The sequence below is a fragment of the Eurosta solidaginis genome, chromosome 4 (assembly GCF_040869045.1).
Source record: "Eurosta solidaginis isolate ZX-2024a chromosome 4, ASM4086904v1, whole genome shotgun sequence".
Taxonomy (NCBI): Eukaryota; Metazoa; Arthropoda; class Insecta; order Diptera; family Tephritidae; genus Eurosta; species Eurosta solidaginis.
This window is the reverse complement of record NC_090322.1, coordinates 3,417,646-3,438,225: the sequence shown is the minus strand read 5'-3', so window position 1 is coordinate 3,438,225 and position 20,580 is coordinate 3,417,646. Positions and strand designations below refer to the sequence as shown.

The following is a 20,580-nucleotide window of genomic DNA, read 5'->3' as shown; positions in this document are numbered from 1 at the left end:
ATTCAAAATCGAAGGAATTTTTACCATACTTTAATTTTAAACATTTATTAAATTTTTAATTTTCTTTTTTCGAATCAAGTATGTGCTAGATTTATACATAAACATTTTCTTTCAATAAATTTTATTTTCCTTAACGTTTTTCTTTGCTATTAACTATTATTTTTAATTTATTTTTTTTCTCTTGAATTTTTTTTATTTTTGTTTTTTAAGTTTTTTTGATTATTTTTATTATAATTTTTTTTTTACAGTTCTATATTGAAATATATTGCGAAGTGATGTATTTGAGCGCTGTGGCTTATAGTTGTAAAAATGTAATAGAGAGAATGTTAATAAGTTAAAAGAGCAGTTATGTACGTAAATGCATAGCTCAATGAAATTCAGTTCACTCGAAATCTTAATGTTTATGGGGTAGATAAATCGTAGTATGTGTATATAGTATCTTATTGAAGTACCGAATAACTCAACAAAAAACTGTCGATGAAAATTCTGATATGGATGTATGTATGTATTAGGGATGACAATTTTCTGGACATCTTGCCTCCCAGAATTTTTGGGATCTGGAAGTTCTAGCACAGGATCCCGAAATTTGGTCTTAAAAGAATGGGGACAGGGAGATGCATACATCTATATTGGGTTGCAGGGCATATGGGAATAGATGGGAATGAAAAAGCAGATGAACTAGCTAAAAAGGGCGCATTCCTCGAAGCTTGTTCCGTAGACGTCCCTATTAGGTTGGGCAAAATTAAGAGAAGGAGAGAGGTGCACATGACCGACAAAGCAAGAAGAACATGGACCCAAGCGCGGGGCTGCAGTGTCGAAGATCATGTGTAGGTGTAACAACCTTGAACTAACAAATTTCCTTCTATCATTAAAAAGAGAAGACTGCATCCTAGGGCGGGTCGATTTAAAAATCGCTTATTATTTTTTTATCTGAAATTAGCACTTCACACTTTGAGTTCTTCACAACGACTTAATGCATACACAAAAACTGTTCCGTTATATATGGTCTACGAGACGAGGTAATAAGAATGAAATGGTAATTTCAATTCTACCTGCTGTGTCTTGTGGTGGCTTAAAAAAAACAACAAGCAATTTTACGATCTGCAATTGTGTCACAGTGATACCTTCATTTTTTAAAACGGTTGAATAAAAAACCCACACAACTATGTTTACGACATGCAAATGCATCACAGTGATGCCTTGGTTTTAAAAGGGTTGTAAAAACGCTAATTTCTAATAATTTTTTTTTTAATTTCTTTTCTATTACTAAGTTAAATTCATTTTTAGCACGCTTTTATTAGCTTGCCTGTATGTAACGGAATCTTTGAGCTTAATTTTTACCGGTTTCTAGAAGTCTGATTAATTTGAAACTTTGCATACGTATCAAGGACCGATGACAATGCATTAATGTGATGGTGTGGTGACATAAGGTCAACGGCCATAAGGTCAATTGGCCTTATCACCACTTTGAATGGCGATAAGTTTGATTGCAACTTTGCACACCTATCAAGGCTCGATGACAATGCATTAATGTGATGGTGTGGTGACATAAGGTCAACGGCCATAAGGTCAATTGGACCTATTACCACATAGCCATTTAGCTGATTTTTTCATGTAAAATGCAAAACCGTCGATTTTTTGAAATGCTTGTATGGTGAACCCCCAGGGGGTTCCAGGGGGTGTGCCACTGGCATCGGTGGGTCGGGCCTCCAAAGTTAGTGGGGGTCGGTCATACATTTGGACTCGATTGGAGCACTCTAAATGGGTCAAAGTGGGATTTTTTAAAATTTGCCCCTACCCAAAAGTTCGACCCAAATTGGGGGACATCAGAATTCGTTTTAGAGGTATGGTTCCTTCGGCAAAGTTTCTTATTTTGATCCCTAGAATATGATTTTCACAGAGCAATGGGCAATTTTTTTGCCTCCCCACAAATCGACCCGACCTACTGTATAATCATGACGGGTATTCTGACTGGACACTGCCTTCTGGCGTTACATGCCTTTAAATTAGGCTTGGGCAGGGATAGCAGATGCAGGAAGAGCGGGACGGAGGAGGAAACGGTCCATCACATTTTGTGCTCGTGCCGTGTGTTTGCCACGCAAAAAATCCAGCTATTAAGATGGATAAAGCTGTCAGATTTAGAAGTATCAAGTGGCATATGTCCAAGAAAAGCTGCTAGTATTTGCCAAGAGGACGAAGTTTTTTTTTAACATAGAACCTGGTTTTTCAGTTTGGTCATTAAACGAAATTCTAGTAACACTACGGACTCATTCAGTACATGTTAGGTCCTCGTGGAACGGCCAGTTCAACCTTACCCAACCTAACCTGTATAGATTTCTTTCATTCGAATTTGCGAAACTCAGAAGCAAAAAAGCTCGATTTTGTCAAAATTTTAGACACGAATATCTCGAACTAATTTGAAAAATCTGTCTGTTAAAAGGAGGATATTTGTAGAAAAAGGTTGAAGTGATTAAAATGGACATTCAAATCCTATATCCAGCAATTTTTGGGACTTAAAAAGGACCGAAATCCCGGGATCGTCATCCCTAGTATGCGTTCACGTAAGTGCACATCACCCCCAAGCAAACATATGAAATTAAGTAAAAAATAAATACTGAAACTACGGCAACCAAAACAAAAGAAAAAACAACGCCAATAAAAAGGCGACATTTCAGATACAAAATGAGCGAATTAAATTAACAAGCTTGTGAGTAAAGCAAGGAGCCTGCTTCATTTGGTCAACATTTGCCAGATACCGAATCAATGTAATTTGTATAATAATGAGACTGTGAAGGATGATTGGAGTGTGTTTTATGGACAACCAAAGTTCTCGACCGATCTTGCTGAAATTTTTACAATAGGTTGTTGTGGTTCCTTGGTATTTTTCTGACTATAAACATTTATGTTCAAGTGGGCGGAGTCCCGCCCCCAGGCAGTGTTTGGCAAGTACTCTGATGGTATTTCTGCCATGAAAAGCTTTCAGTGACAACTCATCTGTCTTGCGGATGCCGTTGGGAGTCGGCATAAAACAAGTAGGTCCTGTCCCGCCAATTTTTAGGAAATATTAAAAAAAGAGCATGATGCAAATTTGAAGAGAAGCTCCGCCCAAAATCTCCCCCTAGATTATAGCGCCTTACATTTACTTTTTTTCGAACGAATAGCAACTTTCTAATTTATTTACACACCAGTTATGGTCATCGGATACGAAAATGTTACAGTCAAAAAAGTAAAATTCCCGTTACAAAAGAAGTTTTCCATATACATCGATGAGTTTAACGCAATCTTATGCATGAGTAGAATGGGGTATTCTTATGAAGAACAGCAGATCGAGCGACAATGGCGCCATCTGACATAAAAAGTAGCCAACTCCCAACTTTTGTTGCAAGCAAAGCATAAGAAGAAGAATTTGACATTTGCTTTGGTTAAGGGTACTTTCGGACTTTGCAATGAAATTATTTTTCCCACTCATTGGAAACTTTTCTAACATTTTTCACAGTTAAAAGCTGCAATATAACAAATAAATAGGACACAAAATATGTTGGCAACTATATTTCTTGTACAGTGAGAATGTTTATAACAGTGATTCGCAAAGGTGTGTATGTGAATGGGCAAGACGAAATAAGTTTCAATTGCTAAGTCTGAAGTTCCTTTATATTTCCAAACGCAATGTCTTGCATGCTTGTGGCGATGTAACCGTCATGGATAAGATTGCGTTAAACGCATCAATGTATATGAAAGTTTCATTGTGGCTCGGCTTTAACCAACCCTGCAATCGTCGCTTTTTTCTTGCTCGCGTAACTTTCTGTCTACCCCCAATTGTTTATGTTGTGTATGGGATTGCCCTTAGAAGGTTTAAATTACACACAACAAAATCTACACAGCGCCAAATCGAAAAACCGCATCTGTCAGAGAAAAAACTTAAAAATCTTTACAGTTACAAATATATATGTAAATATAATACATTTTTACATACGCACTGTAGTTTTCCAGTTTTATCAATGCTTTTATCGCTAAATCGTTGTGTTAATACAAACTCAGAACTTAAGAATTTTTAGTTGTCGTGCGCGGATGATTACTAAAATTACAACAAACAAATGCCTACAAATAATCCCATGAATAAAGGCCGTGACACAATGACATTTTTTATATAGATGCGTATGCATTCCAATAACATCGCCATGATGTTGCGTTTGTAAATATGAAGGAACATCAGACTTGGCAATTGAAGTTTATTACGCCTTGCCCATTCACATACAAAATTTCGCGAAGCATTGTTGTAAACATTCTCCCTATACAACAAAAATACTTGCTAACATATTTTGTGTCGTATTCGATTCTTGTATTGCAGTTTTCAATTGCGAAAAATGTTAGAAATTTTACCAACCAGTGGAAAAAATAATTTCACTTGCAAGGTGTGCCAACACCCTTAGCCAAAGCAAATGTCAAATTCTTCTTCTATGCTTTGCTTGGAACAAAATTTGGGAGATGGCTACTTTTCAATATCAGAAGGCGCCAGTGTCGCTCATTCTGCTGTTCTCCATAAAAATACGTGCAATCTACTCATAATGCATAAGCTTGTGTTAAACTCATCTATATGAAAAACTGCTTATGTGTCGGAGCTATAATACACAAATATGAAAAATGCGAGATTCGTGAAATTGGATGAGCAACAGTGTGAGGTGCAATATCCAAAGTAAGCACAAGAGCAACAATGAGTGGGGTAAAAAGAAAAACACACAAAATTTCGACATGTAAATCTGTACCCATTTAAAATAAATGTGCGTTAATCGAATGTAGGATAACTTTAAGAAATATGAATGCGGATAAGGAAAAACGAATTCTAGCCGCAAAGTAAACTAGGCCCATATTCATATGTACAGTATTGTGATTTACTGCGACAACATATGTACAGTTGTTAACACGAAAATAGAAATTTTTATCAATTATCTGCTTCTTTTGTTTATTTTTGTTAATTTTAGAATAAAACTTCAATGAATTGTGTAATTGTGCAAACTTACTCTAAAAATGTTTTTCGAAACAATTCGAGAATCGCTTTTATTTATTTGTCTGATCAACGCCCTAGATTGATGAGGAGTGTGATGACTAGTACATACAGCGTTGCCATTTATTATTTTTTTCCAAGTCGTCAGACGCCGCCCAAAAAATCGTCAAAAATCGTCATATCTATGGCAACAACCAATAACAACCAAAGTTGAGTTAGGACGTACGATTGTATTCGCCGGAAACCAAAATGAGATCGCCGGATTTTATTCAACAATATTAACTTTAAAAGCGCTTTTCTGAATATTGTATTTGATTTTTTTTGTTGCCACATACAACATATAAAATCGTTTTCAATTCATTTCGTTTTATTTTATAAATAACAAAAACGTCTTAAAAGATAAATTTTGTATTACATACAAAAGGTACTTGTTTTCAGTCATTTTAACAATTATTATTTTTTTTCTTTGAGATCGAATCGAACTTCCTATATCATTTTAGGCCCCTATTATGAGAATCTTTCGATCTTCGCTGGCTATCGAACATCGAAAATCGAATTTGAAATTGGTATTATGACATCTAATCTCTGTCGAAATTTTCGTTGTGTATCTAATTTTGAAGCGAATAGAAATTTGTTGTCGACGCTGTATCGAATTAGAAGAAAATTGTTTCAAACGTAAGTTTTTTGTGTTTATTTTCTACTTTTTTGCTACCTAATAGTAATTTTAAACTATTTGTATTAATCGTATATATTGTAGGATGCTTTATTTTTAATAAAATTAATATCTACACAAAAATTATTTAAAAGAAAATGTTATATTTTCATGATGCAAAATTGAATAATAATTAAAATTTTGGAAATAGAAAAATCAATATTGAAAATTTAAATATTGTAAAACATATTAAAATTATAAAGTTCAAAGTAACATAATTACAAAGTTAGATAAGAATAATTGAGTCAATATAATTTAAGACCCCCTCCATATAGATTCAAGGTCGTGAATACAAAACAACTGCTTGAAAGACTGGTTTCAAAAATTGGATAAAATCCGTTTATAACAAAAGGAACTTGCAGAAAGGATCAAGTGGAAAAAATTCCAAGTGCATTCTCGTGCCCGATGCTCAGTTGAGACAATCCCTAGCGCAAAATCTGAGAATTGTTGCCAATTTCAAAAAGGTTGGAATAGACTTGGCTCTTGTGCATTGTTGCAGCCATTCATCTTTACTGGATAGCAAGGCCATGACCGCTTCTATGGTCATTATGAAGTTTAGTTTTTAACACATGTAACAACATGTTTAGAAAGTTACAATGTTTAGAAAGCTACAATTACGCGTTGAAATTCATTTCAGCGTTTTATACTTCTAGCTAGTTGCAGTACTTAAGCTTTTTTCTTCATAATAAATAATTTTGCTTTCATTTTATTTGACAGATGATGGGAATGTACTTTTCTGAACGGTTGAATTTATCGAATTATCGAACAATGACACTAGTCTTGATCGAATGAGTGTCATAATACCGAATGAAAATTCGTTCGATCAGCTCTTTCGACCACAGTCGAAAATCGAATTTGTCTCATAATAGGGGCCTTCGTTTCTTATACATTTTCGCGTTCATTTTTTAGCATATTTATTTGCGGTTTAATATTATAACAGGAAGAGTTATTCAATTTTAAATAATCTTGGGCTAGCAATATTCCTTTTAATGTATCAGATTCCAGACGGTTTCGGATTTTTGTTTTGTTTAAATTTATTTTAGAAAAAGTTCGTTCTACATTCGTTGAAGAGTGTGGCAAGCACATTAGATCTGCAACGAATGCACATAAATTAAAAAAAAAGCGTATGTAGAGTTCGCTCTTTTGATATTTTCCAAAAAACTTCTGGAGGAACCTTAGAAATGTCTTCAAAATAGAGGAACTGTGGCATTTGTGGTATAGCGTTTAGTTTTTGGGTAATTTTGGCCTAACCAAAAGTCCAATTCACCTCTTTTTCGTCACATTTTGTTTTGTGAAATATCATCTATAGCTTACTTTATCAAAAGTTGTATACCACCAACAGTTTACAGTTTATAAGACGAAATTCGGGTGAGCTCGAAATGCCGCTTCCCCAAAAATTAGCGGGTAATGTGGTACGCAAACGTAGGCTAATTTTAATTTACTAAAGAAAATATTAAGTAACTTCTTTTAAAATTTACCAATTTTACTAATAAAAGATAAATAGCTTCTCAAAAGATAAAATAAAATACCTCCTTGGCTCGTTGATATTAAAAATTAATAAGTTATTGGAATTGCTTAAAAACTTCAATTTGTGCAAGTCTCGCAAATAAAAATTAGATTTTTTTTGGGAATGCAGACGTTATGAGCCCAAACCGTATCGCACTGTAAACAAGCACTCCATTTTGATATATTTCTTTCGTCCTTCCATAACTTTTCGCAAAAGGAGCAAATTGCTCCGTCTGGAGGCTTTTCAACAAAGTCCCCTTGGTTTGATTCTGCGTAAGCGACGCTTACTTCGGAGTCATTGGTTAATTCTTCACATTCATCTTTTCTAGCTTTCGCTGCTGGTTTTTGAAGGCTCCATGGTGAAACGACTCCTTTACTGGTTGATACCACAGGTTCTGGAGAAGTCACTCGATTTGTATTAGATGTCGGTGAAGTAAGAGTACGTCCAGTCTCCGAAGTTGTATTATTTTGCTCGGAGACTTCAGAGTTTTTGGCAGTTAGGTGGTCATACATATCATTTGCAGCAATATAGTCTGGAATGCGGAGGCAAATATATCATCACCACTCCGCCGTTTTCACGAGCTAAGTTGATCACTTCAATATTTATTACTGTAGTGTCCCTCTAAAATCAACTTTATTGGATCTATTTCTTGGTGTTTAAATATATATAATAAATCTTACATAGAAGGCAGGCTTAAATCGTCATTTTTCATAACAGAATCGTCCAAGCGTCATTCTAGTTGAAAATCGTCAAAATGACGACGGCGTCGTCAATCTGTCAACGCTGAGTACCTAGGACCTACCTAATTATTTTCTGGCTTTTAGTGTTATTAGCTGTGTTTTTTTTTTACATCTATAGACATTTACGCTTAAACTTTATATGGACTGTTAAGCGTCAAACTTTAAATACACCTCTGAAATTGCTGCATATAAAACTGTAGTACTAAGTTTCAATACGCATTATACTCAGATGCAACTGAAATATATGTATATGTATCACCTCTTAAATTGGTGCGTGTCCACAATTCATCACAACTGATTCAGCTATATGTTATACATTATGGCCATCAGAGGGTTGTGTCTCCGCTTTTCGGTACACCCTGTGCTGTAGCTAGTTTTTTAACCACTGCCGCCAAATGGGTCTCCCAATCATTATCTAAGCGAGGATAAGCGATTTTTTATGCGCAAACGTAAACGCATACGCATGTAAAAAAAACACGGCTATTATTACTGAATGTAAGTATTCTTTTCAATAAAACCGTTTAACTAAAAATTTTTTTATACTCAGCGTGCTTTGCTAACAGAGTATATTAACTTTGATTGGATAACGGTTGGTTGTACAGGTATAAAGGAGATATAGACTTCCATATATCAAAATCATCAGTATCGAAAAAAAATTTGATCGAGCCAAGTCCGTCCGTCCGTTAACACGATAACTTGAGTAAATATTGAGACATCTTCACCAAATTTGGTACACTAGCTTATCTCAATAGATTGGTATTGAAAATAAGCGAAATCGGATGATAACCACGCCCACTTTTTATATATATAACATTTTGGAAAACACAAAAAACCTGATTATTTAGTAAATAATAGACCTAGAATGTTGAAATTTGACATGTGGACTGATATTGAGACTATGGAGAAAAATTTGAAAAAGATATTTAAAATGGGCGTGTCACCGCCCACTTGTGATAAAATCTATTTTACAAATATTATTAATCATAAATCAAAAATTGTTAAACAAAATTCGGCAGAGAGGTTGCCTTACTATAAGGAATGCTTTGAAGAAAAATTAACGAAATCGGTTAAAAACCACGCCCACTTTTATATAAAAGATTTTTAAAAGGGTGGTGGACGAATAAAATAAGCTATATCTTTGCAAAAAATAGTTATGAATCAATGATATTTCACTTATCAAGTTCAATTGTAAGAAGAAATGGAGAGACATTTTTTTTTAAACAGGCGGTGCCACATGTTATGTAGAAAAGTAATTTATCTGAAATGAAATGTACAACTGAAGCTCACGCTGAGTATATAATGTTCGGTTACACCCGAACTTAGACACCTGTACTTGTTTAAATAATTATTATTTTTTTTTTTTGTATTTTTAAAATGTAAAACTGAAAGTAAACTTAATTTTTTTTTTTGTATTTCAAAATCGACTTTTGGGCTCCAGTATTTTTTTACTAAAAGCAACACAATATTAACACCTATTTTTCAAATTAAATAGCTGTAAATAAAAATTATTGAAAGCAACTATTCACCGAGTACTACTGGCAGCCAAACTTATGCATTTCTTTTATTTATTTATTTATTTATTTATTTATTTATTTATCAGTCTACAAATTAAACAATTATACAAACCAAATATATCGACACTTAAATCTCAGATGTTATACATGATATAAACAACATAAGCAGTCATCAATTTTAAAGTAATATTTAAACAGTATTGAACCAAACGCTTCACAATTTCAATTAAAGACTTAGAAGTAAGCAAAAGATAAAATGTTGTAAATGTGTTAAAATATACTCATGAAGGAGCTAGAAAATAATAATTTATGAAATTGACAATAAAGCAAATTAATAGTAGATAAAATATATACAGAATAGAATTTATACAGAATTTCATTACATACATATAAAAACAATGATCACAACGCAATTTTGCAAACAAGTTTCAAGTAACTGGTACTTCAAATTTGAAACAGAGGGTTGAACAGTATATCGCGGTTTAGCGTACTTTGCTTTATTTCGAATTACAAATTTAATGTAGTTAAAAGGTATTTTTTAATACCAAGAAACGAGTCGCAGACGTCTAAATTTTTACAGTGTTTATTAAAATCACGACATAAACAGTGAAGTGGTTCGTGCATTTCATAATTCGACCTGCATGTAGCTACAAAAATTGATTGAAAATGTCTAGATGGCCTAATAGGAACGTTAAACTTAATTTCGCCAAGCAAAAATGGACTATTTATTGACCCTCTTATTAATTTAACAATAAATAAGACTCCAAGCATCTCCCTGCGGCTCTGCAATGTGGGCAGCTGTATTAGTTTTAACCGGCTGCAATAGGGGGGCAGATTTTTAGAAGGATCCCCTGGTGTTTTAAAGCGAAAAGCAAAAATTGTTTCTGGACCGATTCCAGCTTGTCAGAATGAACCTGATAACGCGGATTCCAAATTATTGAAGCATATTCCAAAGTAGGTCTGACCAATGATGTAAAAAGAGTTTTTGTAACGTATGGGTCATTAAATTCTTTAGACCAACGTTTAACAAAAGCCAAAGTACCTTTAGCGCTATTCACGCAAGATTCAATATGAAGTTTAAAATCGAGTTTTGGGTCCATAGTAACGCCTAAATCAATAAACTTAGTGACTTGCTTGATTACATAGTCATCCCATGTCGATTTTGGCTGTCTCACATCGTTATTTGGTCATATATTTTACCATGAGATTGTATCGAGACGTTGGTGTCGCATATTTATAGCGCAACACTGTGATTGCTAAATGCAATGAAAGAGCAAGAAACTGAAAAACATAAAAACACATTGTTTACAAATATTCGACTACATTGCAGACGAATGTGATAACGAATACAATAAAAATGAGTGAAAAAAACTAAAAATAAACCAGGTGTGGAACATATGGATATGCACATCAAGCAAACATAGAGCAAGCGGCGCCAAATTGGTAAAGATATTAAATGGTACAAACTAAAGATGATATTTAGAGCGCAAGCAGTAATAAATGCATAAAATCCTTATATTTTTAACTCAAAGTTAGCTGAAGGGTTAAGCTCATACATTTATCACAAATTTTAAAATTAACTCTCGAGTTAAAAACTGCTGCAAGTGGACCTTACTAACTTGAAACAATATTATTATTATTTTTGTTTTTTAAATTGAGCCTGATTATAAAAGCAACCACAATATCAGCCATGCAGGGGATAGTTGTTGTTGTTGTTGTTGTAGCGATAAGGTTGCTCCCCAAAGGCTTTGGGGAGTGTTATCGATGTGATGATCCTTTGCCGCATACAGATCCGGTACGCTCCGGTACCACAGCACCATTAAGGTGCTAGCCCGACCATCTCGGGAACGACTTATGTGGCCACATTAAACCTTCAGGCTATTCCCCTCTCCCCACCCCCAAGTTCCATGAGGAGCTTGGGGTCGCCAGAGCCTCGTCTGTTAGTGAAACAGGATTCGCCGCGGATAGGTGAGGTTGACAATTGGGTTCGGAGAAGCTATATATTGCGCTGGCAACCTGAAGGGTTGCGTTACACAACCCCTTGAAACTGTTATGTTAGTCGCCTCTTACGACAGGCATACCTACCGCGGGTATATTCTGATCCCCTAACCCGCTGGGGTATGCAGGGGATAGTGGTAGACGTTGTTATAACACCCCTCTTAGATTTATCAGCTACTTCTTCAGAAAGATAGTACTACTTATTGTTATAAATTTAATATCACCATTTAGTTTACATTAAGCTTGATCATAATACAAGAAGAGCACAGTACATTTCGCTTCCCAAGGCAGCCGGTTCTATGTACCGGAGCGACTCGGGATTTTTCCCGACCAAGGACTTTCATTTCAGTGAAACCCCTAATCACTGCTACAACAACAACAAGCACAATACATATTTAGATACGTTGCAACAAACACATCACTACAATTAATAGAAAAAGGAAATGAAGTTATCAAAAAAGAAAATACTCTTAAAGCACTTTTATTGCAACGAATGCCAATGCACTTTTCGCCTCGAAAATCAATAAAGTATCAATGGGTGAGTTAGGGCTAGGAAAAGAAATGAACGCATTCTCCCCTTTCAATTGGCTTGCATATATATAACATTGCCAATAAAATGGAGTTTTTAGTAGGAATAGAGTTGATTTTTTTCTTCTTATAGGTTATGTATTAGGGTGGCCCAAATATTTTTTTTTTGTTGTATACAAGTCTGAAATTACAGAAGGGTTTTGTTAGAAACTGACGGAAATTTGAGCGATTATATAAACAAATATTTTCTTTCTTTTGGTATAGTGATAATATTGTTCAAAATCAAAGAAGTTAGTCTGTAAAAATTCCCATAGAAATTGTGTTTTGAAAGGTACCCGCACTTAAAGCATAATACCCAATCAACGATACATCGTCGGCCCCATGGAAAACTCACACTTGCCTCTTTTTTGCGTGAAAACTAGCACATTTCGTTGTTCGCGTGGAAAACGATTCACGATCAACTAAAACGTGCTGACTTTCCACGCGAACAACGAACTGTGCTAGTTTTCCATGGAAACAACGAACTGTGCTAGTCTTCCGTGGAAACAACGAACTGTGATAAATTTGATTTACAACGATAACAGAAAAAGCTGTCGCCCTGTCCGTCCTGATGTCCGGTTGCTTAAATTTTTCTCAAAATATTTAACATCTTTATCCGCGATTTTACTTATTGCTATAAATGTTTTATTTATTAGTTTTAATATCTTTGTATCTCGTTTGTAAGATTTTCAATCATGCATTCAAGAAAATAAACTAATAAAAGTAGCAGGGATTCCGGACGAATATATGTTTTCTTAATTTTTTCTGAGCCTTTGTGCATGTGCACCTTGTTCTGGTATTGGGAATTAAAGCCATTTCTTTAAGTTGTACAATGGCTAGAACACGCCGTAAGATGGGATGTTGTTGTAGCAGTGCTTCGCCTCATGCAATATGTGCGACCACTTACAAATTGTCATCAATATCCTCTAACGGGAGTCCAAGAAAACTTACAGTTTCAGCAGGGGTGGACCGAAGTGAGAGGGGTATTAGAGGCGTTGGTTCCACATTGTAATTAAAAAGCTGGTTGGTGTCATGTGCGGACACGTCGCAAGAGGATTAATATTATGTAAGTTGGGTTTGATTTTGGATAGGTAAGAGTTTAAACCTGTTACAGAAACCAGAATGAAGTTGAGCTAGAAAGACGCGCGCCTCCCTAGGTAGATTGCTTTCTTCTTCTGTGAGTTCATGGTATTCTTCTTTAAGAACGGAATTCGTCGGGCAACTTCTGGCATACAGGTCCGACGCCTACTACAGCGGGTTAGGGGGCTAAGAATATACACGCAGCAAGTTTTTAAATAAGCACGTACCATTGCATAAATGCTCTCAAACTCCGATATCGATAGAAAGAAGATCGATAAATTCAGGGTTTCAAAAATAAAACGATATTGCCATCGATAGTTTGCAGCTACAGTATTATCAATCGACCTCGTAAAGTAAATTATGGTAATTCCTTTCGACAGCATGGCACTGCTAATACGCGTCCAAAAATATCGAGAGGTGTCAAAAGACACGTATTAATCTCGACAACGATAAACCGAAACAGGGCAAATAAAAATTTTATCTCTGTCGGGAGATATTTGCAGTTGAAGTTGGCGATTTTTATGTGGTTGTTGTAATTAGTACCCACAAAAAAAATTGTGAACGCAGAAGGACATCACCGTGGCGGTAGCCACGGTTATACCACACACCCGGACTTGGCCAGGGTTATTTTTTATAAGCGCGGCCGAAGGCCGCCAACGCAGAAAAGTGTTCTGCGCAAAAATACTATGGATTTCACCCCCGGTTTCGGAGGGACCGGGTCTTTTTTCGGTTTTTCGTTAATATCTTTTGAACGAGTTAAAATTTAATTAATACTGATGTCAAGGCGCGTCGTTTGACAGCTCTCTCGATATTTTTGGACGTGTATTAGCAGTGTCATGATGTCGTATAAAATTACCTAAATTATTATCTGATATTTTTGCAATCTAGCCGGTAGTAGAAATTCGGCTCATGAAATCTTCCCGTTATAAAAAGATAAAAACACATTTTAAAAGACCCTGTAATCCTTTATGAAATTCAATTCATCAAACATTTACAAGAATATTTCCCCTATTCAACACACACATATACCACCCAAGTTTTCGACTACACCATATTTAACAAACAACGCACCACCGCGCGCAACGAGCAAAATTAAGGCAACAAAGTAAAACAACAAATACTCACCATACTCGTCCCATTTACGAATGCAATGCAAACACATGAAATGGCGAGAATTTTACGTGTGTGTTTCATATATTTTATTTGGATTATTTAATTCACTTTTGCCAATATATTTCTTGCTAATCCTTCACTTTTCACTTAATAACTATGGTCACATTTTGTTATTACATATTCAATAACTGAGTATTTCCAATATAATATATTGTTTATAAAATGTTGACCACCATCAGCCAACATTTATCACTTAGCGGAACGAACATTCAACGAGCAGCTTCAATAATTTTGTATGAAAACAATGCGTAACGCATGAGACAAGAATCCACGAGTGTTTGTTGGTATGCATATGCTTGACTGGATGTTTGTATTAGTTTACTGCTAGTCTTGCACACATTTTTATATCAAAATTTGTTTAATACCAAGTTATTTGTCTGCATTAGATTAACTTTATACGTAATATGCCAGCGTTCATAATTTTTGGTATTGATCCACGAAAAGCTATAGTTATTTCACATAAAGAAGCCCCACACAATTTCTTTGAGGCTTTCTGCCATGAATTTTTCATTCTTACCGTTTATTCTCTACACAGTTTTTATCGCATACTATGCCTTCGCACGTATTCGCTGGCGCTGGTTTGCCGCACAACCGTTCTTCGGATTCCCTACCCGACTACACCACTCACGACACTGTGCATTGCCCAACTTTCCTTTCTTAATTACTTTTACTCCTTTTTACAATTCACATAACCAAATTTCAATTGTCACAAGTGATTTCAGAAGTTTTGCTGTTTGATTTTAAATTAAAATTAGTTTTGCTTGCCTGATTTTAAACACATAAAGTCACATTTCAAAAACTCATCCAACGCGACAAGAAACCACAAGAAACCTTCAGTACGAATGGTGAGACCGAGTAACAAAAAACGAACCAACGTCGATTTAAAGCACTGCCAGCTGAAAATTTGTTCTTCATGCTATTACCGCATTTACATTCCCAAATGACACTTTTTACTTTGGCCTTAATAGCAAAATATTAATTTTTGTTTAAATTGCTCAACTTTAGATAAAATTTTACAACACAAAATTTTCAAAAAAATCGATTAACCCTTTTAAAAGCTGTTTACATTGATCGATTTTTAAACAAGTTTCTGAGAAGGAATAATGTAAACGGCGGGTCGTCAGTAATTACCTGCAACAGGATTGTAAAGCCCATAACAGAAGTGCAGAATTGATCCGCAGCTAGATTTAAAACATACTTTATACTACGCAAAACACATGTTTCGCTGCATGCCAAGCAGCGTGCTGTATGACATATTCTAACAAAATTTGCTGCACAGAAACAGTGTGGTGTGGGGTAACGAAAAACCAAAACAGTTACGAACAAACACACAAGGAGATGACAAATAAGCAGAAATTTTCTCGACATTTCAGGCAGTTGTTTTGCTCATTTAAAATCAAAATTTGTATTAAAAACATTTTTTTTGTTAAAAAAATTAAATTTGGTTTCACGAATTTGACGCATCGTGAATTTGAAAAATTCTGTGGAAAATGTGACATGTATAAGTGGCACCATAGAGCTGAGAAGTAAATACGTTTTTCTCAAAAGAGTAGAACGACTTTTCCGTTGAAGTGATTTTTTATTTCTGAATTTTATATCAAGGCTTTTTTGTACAAATTGAAAAATTCCTTTTACAAAATTCTTTTTACTCCGGCCTTGAGACTCGACCGTTCTCGAGGCTCAACAGGTTCTACTGGTAAAACACAAAGCTTCTGAACAGGGCGACTGATGGTGTTATGACCCGTCCAGATAGTTACGTTGCGCACCAACCCATCGGTGCCTGGATGTAATTCTGTTACTCGTCCCATTTTCCATAGTGTCGGTGGCGTAGATTCGTTTTTGATGACCACCAAGTCACCTACCTTAAGATTTTGTCTCGCCTTTCGCCATTTTGGACGTTGTTGAAGTTCATGTAGATAGCGATTACTCCATAACTTCCAAAATCTCTGAGTGATGAGCTGGCGAGATTGCCAATAGCTAAGGCGATTCTCCGGCCGTTCCACTGGAATTTGCTCTCCTAAAGTAGGAACCAATGCTTCTCCAATGAGTAGATGTCCAGGTGTAAGGGGATTCAAGTCTCGAGGGTCAGCACTCTGGGCACATAATGGACGTGAGTTCAGGACTGCACCAATTTCTGCCAATAATGTCTGTATCGCTTCTATTGTCAATAGTCGAGCGCCCATAGCACGCCCACAAACCTCCCTGATGTGGAGCAGATGGAGTAATAAAATGCCATTCAGTTTGTCGCGCCGATAGCGATTCAAACATATCCGAGTATTTCCAAGTCTTCAGCATGCGACCTAGCTCTCGCTCAGCCCCTACGAAATTTTTTCCATTATCGCTCCATAGATGAAGACAATGGCCGTAGCGTGAGGTGAAGCGAATAAATGCCATTAAGAAGGCGTTGGTTGTTAAGTCTGAAACAAACTCTAAATGCACCGCCTTGGAAACCATGCACACGAATACAGCGATATAACCCTTTATAACCGCATTGCCTCTTCGACGATCAGGACGTACTTGTATGGGTCCTGCATAATCCACCCTAGAATGCAGATATGGACGGGCTGGACGAACTCTACAAGCTGGAAGATTTTCCATCATTTGTTCACTCAGCTTTGCCCTCAGCCTTGCACACATTATACAATTCTTAACCAATGACCTAGCTAATGTTCGTATACCGATTATCCAATAATTGCGTCTTAAAGTCGATATCAGCTGCTGTGCTCCGCAATGCAGCAGTTTCAAATGCGTCGACCGAGCTATAAGAAAAGCCAATATGCCCTTGCCTGGTAGTATCGCTTGATTGCGCTCGCAGTCAGGCAAATCTGCTTCTTGTAACCGCCCACTCATGCGCAATATACCATTTTGGATAAAAGGAGCCAGCACTACAATTGCATCCGACAGTCGAATAGCCTCAGCTGAATTCTTATCGTGACCGGATCTATTGAGTTTTCGGATATCGTCCTCGAAATGATCCCATTGCTCTTGCTTAATCCAGAAGGCTAATGAGTGATCTAGTTCCTTCACGCTTAAATGTTGCTTACGTCTATCCACTAATGATGTCCGACAATTTTTAGTAAATCTTAATATCCATGCCGCCACTCTTATTAAACGAGTAATACACGAATATCGAAACTCTGGACCATTCCACCACAGCTGAGAAGCGATTAACTCATCCATCGCCATTCCTCTAGAAATCATATCAGCTGGGTTCCTGTCAGTTGGAACATATCTCCACTCGTGATTGATTGTATTTTTGTTTATCTGTCGTACCCTATTAGCCACAAATTATTTAAGGCTAACGCTGTCTCGCATCAACCAGTATAGAACTACCATGGAGTCCGACCAACAATTAATCGAGCTGATTATGATTCGGTGATGACCCTCATAAATACACAATACGCGCTGCATTAGCTCACTGAGCAGCGTTGCCGCCCGCAGCTCAAGCCGTGGTATGGTCTCCGTTCGTAAGGGTGCTACTCTCGATTTCGCTAGCTATACATTGGATGTCACTCCTCCCTTGTATTGTATTACAGCATATATAGCTGCTCCAAAAGCTTTGGTTGATGCATCCGAAAAGCCATGCAAAGTCAAATCATATTGTCATGCGTATCCTATCCAGCGCGGTATGCCAAGGCTTCTGAACTGGTTTATTTGAGAAAAAATACCCTGCCATTCGATCCTTAGCATTTCAGGTAAAATTGTATCCCAACCTAATTTCTCCTGCCAAATTCTTTGAAGTAACATCTTTGCTTTGATTATAAATGGTGACGCCAAACCATCCGGGTCATACATTCGAGCGGTGATACTTAAAGCCATTCGCTTAGTCCAACAATCTGGATCTACCTCTGGCAATGATTTCACTGTGAAAGTTAACTCATCCGTTGAAGGAATCCACTTAAGGCCCAACACTGATGCTTCCATATGCGCATTCAGCCATTCACCGTCAACTTCAAATTGCGAACCAATGGAATGTAAGACATCTTCCGAGTTAGACTGCCATTTAGTAAGCTCAAAACCTCCGGCCGCTAAAAGCTGTTTCAGCTGCTGGCATAAGAGCAACAATTCCTCCTCCGTATCAGCTCCGACCAAACAATCGTCCATATAAAATTTATGCAATACAGCGTGTGCACCTAAAGGCCACCTGTGTACGTTATCTTTAGCACATTGCTGCGTCGCTCTGATGGCACAGAAGGGCGCTGATGCCGTCCCGAATGTAACTCTAGTGAGCCAATATTCAGCTATCTCTCCTGTATCATTCCTCCAAAATATTCGTTGCAAGTCCCAATGTTGCGCTGCTATTTTCACCTGCGGAAACATCTTCTTAATATCTGCCGTTACCCCATATGCGTGCAAACGAAAACCCCAAAGAAGGTCGATTAAATCCTTTTGCAGCTTGGGCCCGATCATTTGGACATCATTCAATGAAACTTTGGAATCAGTGATACAAGATGCGTCGAATACTACCCGAAACTTCTTTGTAATTGCATGGTGAGGGATATAATAGGGTTTGTTTTCCGGTGGATTTGTTGACAGCTTTAGCCATCCCTTTGCTATATACTCCTTTATGAAGCTCTGATAATTTTCTTTCAATATTGGTTCTCGTTTAAATCGCTGCTCCAATCGTAAATATCTTTGGAGCGCTGTCACTCGATTGGAGCCAATACGATTCCAGTCGCGTCGTAAGGGAATTTCTAGAGTATAGCGCCCCTCCTGTGCGTCGAAAGTGTGGGTCTCCAAGAAATGGGGTTCGCATTCCTGTTGCTCCGTCGTCCAATTGGAGTCATCACCTGGCAAGCTTTCTACTTCAAAGAAACGTTGTACTAAGTGCTCAAGTTGATACTCATTTTCCATTCTATCTACCACTCCTGCTACATGGACTGCCACAACGCTAGCGTTAGTCGGCATTTCGCCGAATAGAAACCAGCCAAAACGAGTTTCCTGTGCTACAAAGCATGACGCTAATCGACGCATATTTTCCTGCATCAGTTGAGCCCATATACCCACGCCCAAAAGCATTTGTACTGGTGATGGTTGGTCGAAAGTTGGATCAGCCAAAAACGTTGATATATCGCTGGGCAAATCTTGCTTCCGTAATCGTGTTTGAGGCAATAAGATTTTACCTAAAATCGATGGAACCACTAGACAAGTGACAAAGATGCTCAAATCGTCCAGGTAAAGTGACATGAGATGACCCGATATTGCCTTGTTATAAACTTGGGATTGCACTCCAATAGCCGACGAAATATTAACCTTTGTTCGATGCGTGCAAATTTGATTATCAGCTATGACAACCTTGCTGATCAGGTTCACTTGTGCGCCAGTGTCACATATGGCACGTAGTCTTATAGTCATACCACCCTGCGTTACAAAACGAACCTGAGCAGTAGCCAATAATGGTTATCGTTTATCGTGGTATTGCCATACGCTAACTATCGCATACGCTGTTCAATTTGCTACGCTAGCTATCGCTGATAAATTTTTCCACGATACGTTGGGAACTATTTAAATAAAAGTAAATATATAATTATTACATAATCCAACTACAGCCTCATTCCCAACACTCTGTTGCAACACCCTGGGCAAGAAGCCTTAAAGTGGCACAAACCTTCAAAATATTTGGGATGGATGGCCTATTTTTACGGGCGCGCAAACTGCCTTCTATTTCTGTTAAGACATACTCTGACATCAATTTTGTTTATTAAACTTTTTTTACTTTTAGTATGTCAAGTACTTACAGTGAAGAGTTCATTTCAAGAAGATTGGAATGATCTCTCAATTTTCTTCTTTCTGTGGAATCTATGCAAGTTCCGTCAATTTGTTCATTTGAGTTTATATAAAAGGTAACAGAGGTTGCATAAAACATTTTATTATAACAGCTTTTAAAAACTTTTGCCACTTTTACGTACAAGACAAATGAATTGTTAGTATTTACGTTTTGTTTTGCTATCTGTTTCGTATAGATTCACAAAAATTTGTAAACAAAACTCTGCTGTCATTCACAATAGTACATCTATCGGGCGTGTGGAAATCGCAATATGAAAGCTGATTTTTTACGATACGCTAGGAAGCGTTTATCATTGTTTACTATATAGTTTGGCAGCTTAAGTAGAGGTTATGTTGCGAATAGAGTGGAAGGCAGTGGACTAGGCAGTCGAATGTCATATAATGAAGGAATGATGTTCGGAGATTTTTCAAAGTTAAAAAAAAAAAATGATAAAAGCTTTAATATAAATAAAACTACTGTTTTAATAACAACAAAAACGCCATATATATTCTGTATACAT

General features: G+C 36.7%; 1 protein-coding gene across 1 annotated transcript in view; it reads right to left on the bottom strand.

The window, feature by feature from the left end:
- Positions 1-15,152, bottom strand: part of e(y)3 (enhancer of yellow 3) — a 77,158-nt gene extending 62,006 nt beyond the window's left edge. The window contains exon 1 of the mRNA XM_067779586.1: positions 14,246-15,152. The gene's annotated coding sequence lies outside the window, so the exon portion shown is untranslated. The remainder of the gene's footprint in view (positions 1-14,245) is intronic.
- Between the last annotated feature and the right edge of the window lie 5,428 nt (positions 15,153-20,580).